The following is a 9,281-nucleotide window of genomic DNA, read 5'->3' as shown; positions in this document are numbered from 1 at the left end:
AATAAATAAATAAATAAATAAATAAAAAGAGGCAAGGCAAGTGGGCGCACCTCATGTCCTTACAGGGGGTTGCCATGTCTACATTCCTGGAAAAGTCCTAGTCATGCCCTCTGACTCAAGCCTCAGGGATTCCCTTGTCCAGCTCCTTTATCTCAGGCCATTGGGCCCCAGGTCCTAAAGATCTGAGCCTTGGCAGCACCATTTCCTTCAGAACCTGACATCCTCAGCCAGTAATCACTCCTAGACAATTGACCCCAAGTCTGAAGCCAAGACTCCAGACAACTTCTGTGGTCTAAGGAAGAGATTGGATGGGGCACGAGGCTGGAGTTCCACCTTACGGCCCCCCTGACCCGAGCTGAACTGATGTTCTAACAGTGTAGATGTCCATTCTGCCCCCCTCATCTGGGACCTGGGCCACGTGGCATCATCATCATGCTGAGATGGAAGGAGGCAGACATAACCAGTCACATTTTCATATAAAAGCTTGTGAGAATTGACATACAATTACATACACACACCACATACAAACATTCATGATCTTTGGTCTGGAGATGGGTTTCAAGGCAATTAAATTCCAGTGAACAAGATGCTGAGGGGCTGGGGGTGGATACCTGAATTCCTTTGCTCCCCTTCCCCCAGCACTGTTGATGGTGCAAGTAGCCATAAGAAAGAGCCATAAGGAGGTGGGGACAAGAGGATATGCATTGAAAGGAGAAGTTCAGGCCGGGCGTAGTGGCTCACAGCTGTAATCCCAGCACTTTGGGAGGCCAAGGCGGCCAGATCACCTGAGGTCAGGAGTTTGAGACCAGCCTGGCCAACATGGTGAAACCCCATCTCTACTAAAAATACAAAATTAGCTGGGCGTGGTGGCACATGCCTTAATTCCAGCTACTCAGGAGGCTGAGACAGGAGAATTGCTTGAACCCAGGAGGTGGAAGTTGCAGTGAGCCAAAAGCGCACCATTGCACTCCAGCCTGGGTGACAAACGTGAAACTCCATCTCAAAAAAAAAAAAAGAAAGGAGAAGTTCAGGTCCTCAGGTCAAAGGGATTATGAAGCCTGCATCAGCGCCTCATCAGGCCATAGCGTCCACCTTTCTTCTGCATCTCTGTCTTGAGTCTGCCCTTCTCTCCGTCTCTCCCTGTCCTCCTTCACTCCTGCCTCCGCTCCTGGCCATGTTATGAATTAATATATGCCATTGCAGGCCCCCTGCTCCTTACTGAAGGCTTTCTCCCTGTTCTTTAGAGCCTCATTTCTCTCCAGCTCACTGACTCCTCCCCATCCACTGTTCCACTGACCTATGGCAGAACTTGGGCTTGGGGCAGAACAGACAGAAGGTAACAGAAGCTTCCATGATGCTGGAGCTCCTAGATCATATTCTGGTCTTTTTCTGGTCAGAAGCTGAGTGGCATCCAGAATGTGTTTCCTGCACTTTACCTCCTGCCCTGGCCTGGGCTTCTGGCAAGCATAAGTCACCCCTCCTCACTGCTTCTCAGTGCCCTCACTGAGAGAGAGAAAAGAGAAGGAGAGGGAAAGGGCCGGCGTGGGGTGTATGTCAGGGAATTAACCGAGGTTTAACATTTCCTCAAAAATGTACAAGCATGAGAAGGTAAAAGAAGTCACTAGAGGCCACATCTGCTTCTCTGGGTCTCAAGAAGTGGAGAAAATTTCATCACTGGTCCTACTCCTTAACCCACTTTACCCTACCCTCAACCTGTTCCCCACCAAAAAAAAAAAAAGTGTCTGAAAAAAAAAAAGTCAGTTCCTGTTTGGGCCCATTTATTGTTTATTTTGAATAGGTAATACAGTCACATGGTTCAAAATTCAAAATGTACAAAAGGGTGTAAGTGTTAAGACCTTTCCCTCCCCTGTCCTCAACCTCCTGGTTCCCCTCCCAAAAGTAATCAGTGTTATCCATTTATTCTGAATAGGTATACATAAGCAAATATGTATTTATATTCTCCTCCTTTCTGAAACACAAATGGGAAGTGCACTATACATATTTCCGTGGCTTGCCGTTTTCACTTGAAGATTATTACATATTAGTATATAAAGACATACAATTATTTTTCAGCTGCATACTATTGTATTGAAACGCTGTATCAGAACTGATTTAACCAATCCTTTAGGGAAAAAAGTTTCTGTTGTTTCTCATCTCTTGCTATTTCTTTGTCCCCATCCCCAATCCAGACCTCAGGAGGGACAGCAGTGATGGGTACGGAGCCCAAGCCTGGACCAGGCCAGGCCCTGCCCCACCCACGCCAGGCCCCTCCCCATTAGGCCAGACCCCCACCTCACCCAGGGCCCAGCTCATTTGCAAGCCTGAATGTGATTGGACAGCCCCTCCTGGCTGGGTGGCCGGAGTTCTAGGGGCTTTGGCTCCTCATCTTTGATGCCCACCCTTGGTTTCCACTCCAGCCTCCCAAGCAGGTTGTTGCAGAATATAGAGCCCTGGTACAAAATAACCATTCTTCATTATCACTGTACCCACAAAACCGCTTGAAATGCTAACTTGAGCTGCTGCTGTCACAATGACCATCCTCCTCTAGAGAGCATGAGGTAGGCAGACACAAATGCACAGAGGCAGCTGTCCTGAAACACACCCAGCCTCAGGACAGGGGTAGGAGCAACTCCTGCTCCCAATAAGCAACAGACACAAGGGAATGACACACAGGGATTGGCCACTCCAGTTGGGGTCCCATTGCATCTTTGAGACTTCCATAGGGCTGGAGAGGAGACTGAAGTTGATTGAGAACTGAGGGCTGGGGGAGCACCAGGGGCTGGGGCATAGGGATATCCCCTCAGGATTCGGGAGAAATTGCAGGATAGAAGAGAAGGCAGGAACAGGACGAGGAGGAAGTAGGCGAGAGGAAGGAAGACAAGAAGGAAGAGACCTGGATGAGAGGGAATGTGAGCAGAAGCGTCCTTTCCAGCTCAGCTATGGACTTGCAGGACTGGCAACCCCACCCTGGGGTCTCCAGGGAATAACCCCCTTTTAGAGTCCTTAGAGATGGCCTAAAAAGATTTGGGAAAGCCAGAGAGCAAAAAAGTGAGCCGTCTAGGGAAGCCCTTGGCCATGGTTCCAGGCTGGGCCATGTCCTGGCCTCACTGGATGGGAACTCAGCACAGCTGGCATCAAAAGACTGAGTGTCCCCTGTGTCAGGCATCACAGGGTCAGGAGGCTCCTGGCATAGAGGGGGATGTGAGGGAGGGCAGTGGAAGAAAGAGGGTCCTGGCACAGGGAAGAGGGAACCAGGCTGCCGGCCCAGTGCCCAGCTGCTCCCCATCCCTCACACCCTGGCCCTGGAGCCCTTGGCCACATGCCCCATCCCAGGGACCTCCTAGTTGTGAGAGAAGCCCCCGTGGGAGAAGGCAGGGAGGTTGGGGGCACAGGCAGTAGCCTGGGGCAGGCAAGCCAGGGGGTTGACCTCACAGGCCCCAGCATCCTGGTCCCCTCGGAAGTGGATGGAGTCGGCAGAGTAGAAGGAGGGGTCTTCATCAAAGAAGTTGTAGGGTCGGAGGAAGAAGCCCACGCTGTTCCCCACAGTCACCGTGTTAGGAATGTCCTCTGCATGTGGGATGTGCAGAAAACCAGCTGTCACCCAGGCCACCAAGTCCTAGCAGGGGAGAAGAAAGAGGATCACGAGGTCTGGCTTTGCTGAGGACATGCCCTGGTAGGGATTCAGCTCACCAGCCCAAGGATCGTGAGTCTTTAAACATTTTTTCCTACTGGATAGAAGTCAAACCATAAACAGTCCATTTCATATTAGGAACACCTGCTTCCCTCTCCCTGGCTTGCAGCCTCCATCTCTGACATTTCCCATCATATTGCCCACTGCCTACCTACCCCCAGAGGGTGACACCCACAGGCTACTTCAGCTCCTCTTCTCCTAACTCTCCAAGAGTTCCCCACAACTGAGGGAAGAAGGGTGGAGGAGTGAGAACCAGCGCTTGGGAAGCAGAACTAGGCCAACACTGTGAAATTCAAGTCAGGAATGGGAGAAGCTTCAGATACAGGAGATATCATTTTCCTTGGTAACTTCCATCCCTCCTGAGTCCTGGAGCCTGGAAAGGACTCAGTCCATGAAACTGGAACTAAGAGGGCTCTAAGATCTCAAGGACAGGCCCAGGGTCTCACTCAGTGTCTGAATATGGACACCCAGCTCAGAAAGGTTCCCTCAAAGGATAGTGATCAGATCTACTGAAGTGCAGAAGGCAGGAATCAGCACCACCCCTGAGAAGTGCAGGTGGTTTTCAGGGACCCTCCCAAGAGAAAGTAAGGCTCATCCTGTGCCCTCTACCCCGGCCAGCTGACCTTTCCAGCAATGGTCTCATTGTTGATGAAGTCACTGAAATCCACAGTGGGGGCCCAAGGGTCATTCTGATTGAAAACGCTGCTGCTACTAGGCTCCTCCTCCTTCCGCTGGGTCACGGCCAGCTGGTACCTAGGGAGGCACTGGTCAGGCCTGCATGGCCATTGACCCCATCCTGCTGCCTGATTGTGATGAAAGGGAACTGACTGCTCAGAGCTCAGCTTCCCCAACTGCTTTGACACAACTGACTCGGCGCTACAGAATCCCCGATGACACCCTAAGGGGGGGTCAAGTCCTCCTCTTTATCCCCAGCCATTTCACAGCACAACCCCTCTCCCATCCAAAACAGAAGAGAGTTCTCACTCCTGGGCTTTAGCCTCCAAGGGGAAAATGTGCCCATCATGGTTTCTTTGGATAACTAGAAAAACCTTTGGCCAGGCGTGGTGGCTCATGCCTGTAATCACAACACTTTGGGAGGCCAAGGCGGGTGGATCACGAGGTCAGGAGTTCGAGACCAGCCTGGCCAACACAGTGAAACCCTGTCTCTACTAAAAACACAAAAATTAGCCAGGTGTGGTGGCGTATGCCTATAATCCCAGCTACTGGGGAGGCTGAGGCAGGAGAATCGCTTGAAACTGGGAGGTGGAGGATGCAGAGAGATGGCGCCACTGCACTCCAGCCTGGGGGACAGAGCAAGACTCCATCTCAAAAAAAAAAAGAAAAGAAAAGAAAAGAAAGAAAAGAAAACCTTCCTGAGAGATCTCTCCCCTCACATACAGGGTGAGCTTAGTGTCCGCCAACACTCCTTTCCCACTCTCACTGCCCCTCCTCTCTGACTGCCCACCACTCACCTCTCCCAGCTGAAGCCTCTCGCCATGGAGCTGTTTTGGGGCAGCGGCTCTCCAGCAAAGCTGAGCATCTGGATGCGGTAGCCCCGGGGGTGGCCCCACTTGTTGCTATGGTTGCTGGCCAGGTACACATAGCGAGGGGTGGCGCCTCCCACGAGGAAGGCGGCCTGCTCCTCTGTCTCCAGCAGCTTCCGGGTCACCTCCATCCTCTGCATCTGGTGCTCAGGGCTCCACGGCACAGCCATGGGGACAAAGACCATATCCTCGGCCCAGACCCAGTTCTCCAGTCCTGCTCAGGGTGGGATAGGGGAGGGCCTGTCATGCAACCACCCTGGCCCCTCTGGACTCTGCCTCCACCTGGCTTCAGACTGGGGGCCAAAGAGCAGCCCAGAACTGAGTGTGCCCCTGCTTTTCTTCCCTCTCCCCAAGATACCTCCAATCCTTCAGCCAAAGCTGTTGACCTATAAATTAAAATATTTCATCAGGGATTTCATTCCATTTCACTCATTCATTCTTTTTTTTTTTTTTTTTTTTTTTTTTTTTTTTTTTTTTTTTTAGGCAGAGTCTCGCTCTGTCGCCGGGGCTGGAGTGCAGTGGCCGGATCTCACCTCACTGCAAGCTCCGCCTCCTGGGTTTACGCCCTTCCCCTGCCTCAGCCTCCTGAGTAGCTGGGACTACAGGCGCCCGCCAACTCACCCGGCTAGTTTTTTGTATTTTTTAGTAGAGACGGGGTTTCACCATGTTAGCCAGGATGGTCTCGATCTCCTGACCTCGTGATCCACCCGTCTCGGCCTCCCAAAGTGCTGGGATTACAGGCTTGAGCCACCGCGCCCGGCGACTCATTCATTCTTTCAACATTCATTAGCAGAGAGGACTGTGCTCACCCCTGGGGATAGAGATGAATGAACATCACCCTTACCCTCTCGCTTTCCATGCAGACAGGCAAACCACTGACTGTCCTGTCCTGTGAGAGGAGCATGGCCTAGGCAGCTTCCGGGCCACAGGAATACAGTTGCAGGCAGGAAAAGGGGGCCCTTCCGGCCAACTTTTCAGCCTGGCCTTAAAGGATATTTCCAGAAGAGATGACATGGAAGGACATTCTAAGCAGAGACAAAGCATAAGCAAACAAGAGGATGCCTGACTGTAACGTGTGGAGTGCGTGTCCATGGACCTGGAGTATTTGGGTGTAGCTGTGCAGAGCACAGCAAGGCAGCTTGGAGCTGCACTGTGAAAGAAAGAGTTTGGAGGGGCTTCTGTGGACAGGATCCCACAGGTGATGAGGAATGCGAGAGCTGAGTAAAAGGCAGGCTGGTGTGGATGGGAGGCCCTCTGTGTGCAGAATGGCTCTTGGATCTGAGAGCAACAAGAGCGGAAACAGCAGAGAGAGGGCTGGCACCTGCAGGGCATGGCAGTGTGACCCAGAGAGGTACTGCAGGTGCAGAACAGAAAAAAAAAAAAAAAAAAAAAAAAACACCTGGTGACTGACTCAATGTGGGGAAGGACAGTGAAAAGACAAAGATGAAGACTCCAAGCCATCATGTAGCCTTGGCTCTCGGTGACCAGACTCCAGGATCTATCCAGAATGCTCCACAGGCTCCATGTGACCCTCACGTGGATTGTGAATTGTGACCAGAGAAAGAAGGAAAATCAGGGAGGAGGAGGGTCCATCTCCAGAAGAAATGTACAACCTAGAATGACGGACCTGCACACGCCAGGGACTTGGTAGAATGCAAAGAGATTCTCCAACACACCAGCACCACAGGCCAGACACAGAAATGAGCTGACAAACAGAAGGCTGCTCCCAGCAGCGGAGCCCATATAAGTACAAGGGAGGGAAGAGGGCAATGGAGACCCTGTTAGCCCAGATCCTGCCTGTTCCCTGAGCTTGGCCATTTCCCAAGATCTTCTGATGAGGTCATGTGGAGGAAGGCTGCAGCTTTGCACCCAGCCAGTGAGCTAAGATCCAAATAAAACTCAGCTGCCAACTCTCTCCCATCTAGCAAAAGGGGAAGCACAAAAATCCACATCTTCCTTTATGGGACAATCTACATAAAACCCAAAGCAAATGGAAACAACTTTTCAGCCCTTCTTCCAGAAGCCTTCTCCCCACCAAAATGTTTTACCTCCTACATCCAGATCCACCTTGAAGTGGGCGCTGTGGGTGTGGACCGTGCCCAGGGTGTGCTCTGCAACTTGGTTCCCGTACTTCCCGGTAGCACCAAAGAGGAATGCTGAGCTGATGTAGCCCGTGAGATAGAATCGGGTTTCTATGGCCCCACTGGGGTGGAAGACCATATCCCACACATAGTCATAGTTGAGCAAGGTGGACACAGATCTGACGACCAGCACTGTTTCTGCAAGGCCCCCAAAGTAGTGGGAGTAGAGGTCTGAGTGGTGTCGCCGCAGGGGAAGGCCCTGATTCTGCTCAAACACACAAAACGCATCACGTATTGTCTTGGGGGCCTGGGACTCCAAAACGAAGTGCCAGTCCACGTAGGTGGCCAGGTAGGGGCAGTCCACCCCACGGGTCAGGGGCGTGGTATACTTGCCCATGCCAAAGCCTCCATCCACATAGCGGGTCATCATTGCTGCTGGGGAATTTCCACCATAGACAGCCAAGGCTTCTTGGAGGCTGATCTCATAAACTAGTCTTTCTCCCTGGAAGCGAACGTCAAAGATCCTTGGGCCGCTGAATGCTCCGAGGCCAAAGGAGAAAGTCCACAGTGAGGAGGCCACTCGACTTCCCTGGACACTGAAGCGGGGCCCTGAGGATGGAACTGCAGAGGGGGAGTTGGACCCGGGGGCACAGGGGACTTCAGGGACCAGGACCCACCTGTGCCATTGTCTGGGATCAGCACCACGTTCACAAGGCCGGCCTCAAACTGGGCCTCCAGCTGGGCCAGGCTGTCGTAGTAGCGGCCTTGATAGAACACCTTCTGGATGGTCCAGCGGGCAGGGTCCAGGGCCTTGTGGTTCACAGACTCCAAGCCCACGGGGTGGCAGGAAGAACCCAGACCCCTGAGATGTGTGTAGAGAGGCCAACCAGGGGTCGGCCGGGGTCCCTCTGAATTGCAGACCACGGGGGACTCCCGTTGGGTCATTGTCCACCAGGGTTTCCCGTTCCCCGGCGCTTATAGACACAGTGGTTGGAGGAAGCCCAGGAACCTGGGGGCAAGCTCTCTGTCGACAGATCATCTGGTCTAATGTCCAGAGACTCTCGAACATCACGGGGCGTCGTGATAGGGCAAGGGGCCCTCATGAGCTCCACGGTCCCCACGTCCCGCATGTAGGAAGGGTGAGGCAGTGGCCCACCCACCAGCTTCCACTCACCGTTGGGCCCTGGGGTTGTCCTGCCAAGAAGATGAATGGCCAGTTGCCTCCGGGCAGTGGGGGGGATCCCTGTCGCAGGGTGAAGCAGGGCTGCAGCCCTTGGGAGGCAGCCTGTAGCTCCCGACTGGAGAAGACACATTTGTCGGAGGGCCGGGCCTGGGCCACCGCATCCACAGCACCCCGGACCCCCCCAGCCGCTGGGTCAGAAAGTGCATCACAGCTGTCAGCTCCTCTCGGCTCAGGTCTGCAAACAGCTGGCTCTGGCCAGGGTGTGTCCAAGGCTGGGCACTGGGAGATATGGAGGCGCAATGGGGAAGCTGGCTAGGTTCACCCCCATCTCCACCCCTGCCCACCAGCAGGACACAAACCAAGGCAAAGATGGTGATGACAGCCAGAGTGAGGAGCACCAGGATGGTCTTCTGGTTCATTTTCCCACGAAGAGGGGCAGTGGATTCAAACAAAGGAGAGCAATGTATTCTCACGCCAGCACAACGGGGGCTCTGTTGGCTCCTGGACGGGGGGTTGGGTGCTCCCGGACTCTGGCTGAGGTTCCCGGTAGTCAGATGCCTGGGACTAAGGGTGGGAAGGACACAGGAAGGCTGGGGCAAGGGGGCGGGGTGGCTGGGGTTGGAGGCGGGTCTGAGCAGCTGTGATTTCCACAGACCTTACATGGTTTTGTCTTCCAGGCTCCAAATCAGACTACTTTCTGGGTCAGGGTTGGAGTTGGGGAGAGTTGGGGCTGGGGGAAGGGGAAGGAAAATTTCAAGATAATGCAGCACCGGGAAGGAGCA

The 9,281-nt window shown here is 53.3% G+C and overlaps 1 pseudogene across 1 annotated transcript; it reads right to left on the bottom strand.

The window, feature by feature from the left end:
* Window positions 1-1,761: 1,761 nt before the first annotated feature.
* On the bottom strand, window positions 1,762-8,918 carry LOC108526777 (membrane primary amine oxidase-like; annotated as a pseudogene). The gene is made up of 4 exons (XR_001884601.1): window positions 7,284-8,918; window positions 5,164-5,449; window positions 4,315-4,444; window positions 1,762-3,616 (listed from the first exon to the last, which is right to left on the bottom strand). The product of XR_001884601.1 is annotated as a membrane primary amine oxidase-like (transcript).
* Window positions 8,919-9,281: the final 363 nt, after the last annotated feature.

The sequence above is a fragment of the Rhinopithecus bieti genome, unplaced genomic scaffold (genome assembly GCF_001698545.2).
Source record: "Rhinopithecus bieti isolate Rb0 unplaced genomic scaffold, ASM169854v2 scaffold_4544, whole genome shotgun sequence".
NCBI lineage: Eukaryota > Metazoa > Chordata > Mammalia > Primates > Cercopithecidae > Rhinopithecus > Rhinopithecus bieti.
The sequence above is the reverse complement of the archived record's forward strand: the minus strand, read 5'-3'. Positions and strand labels throughout refer to the sequence as shown.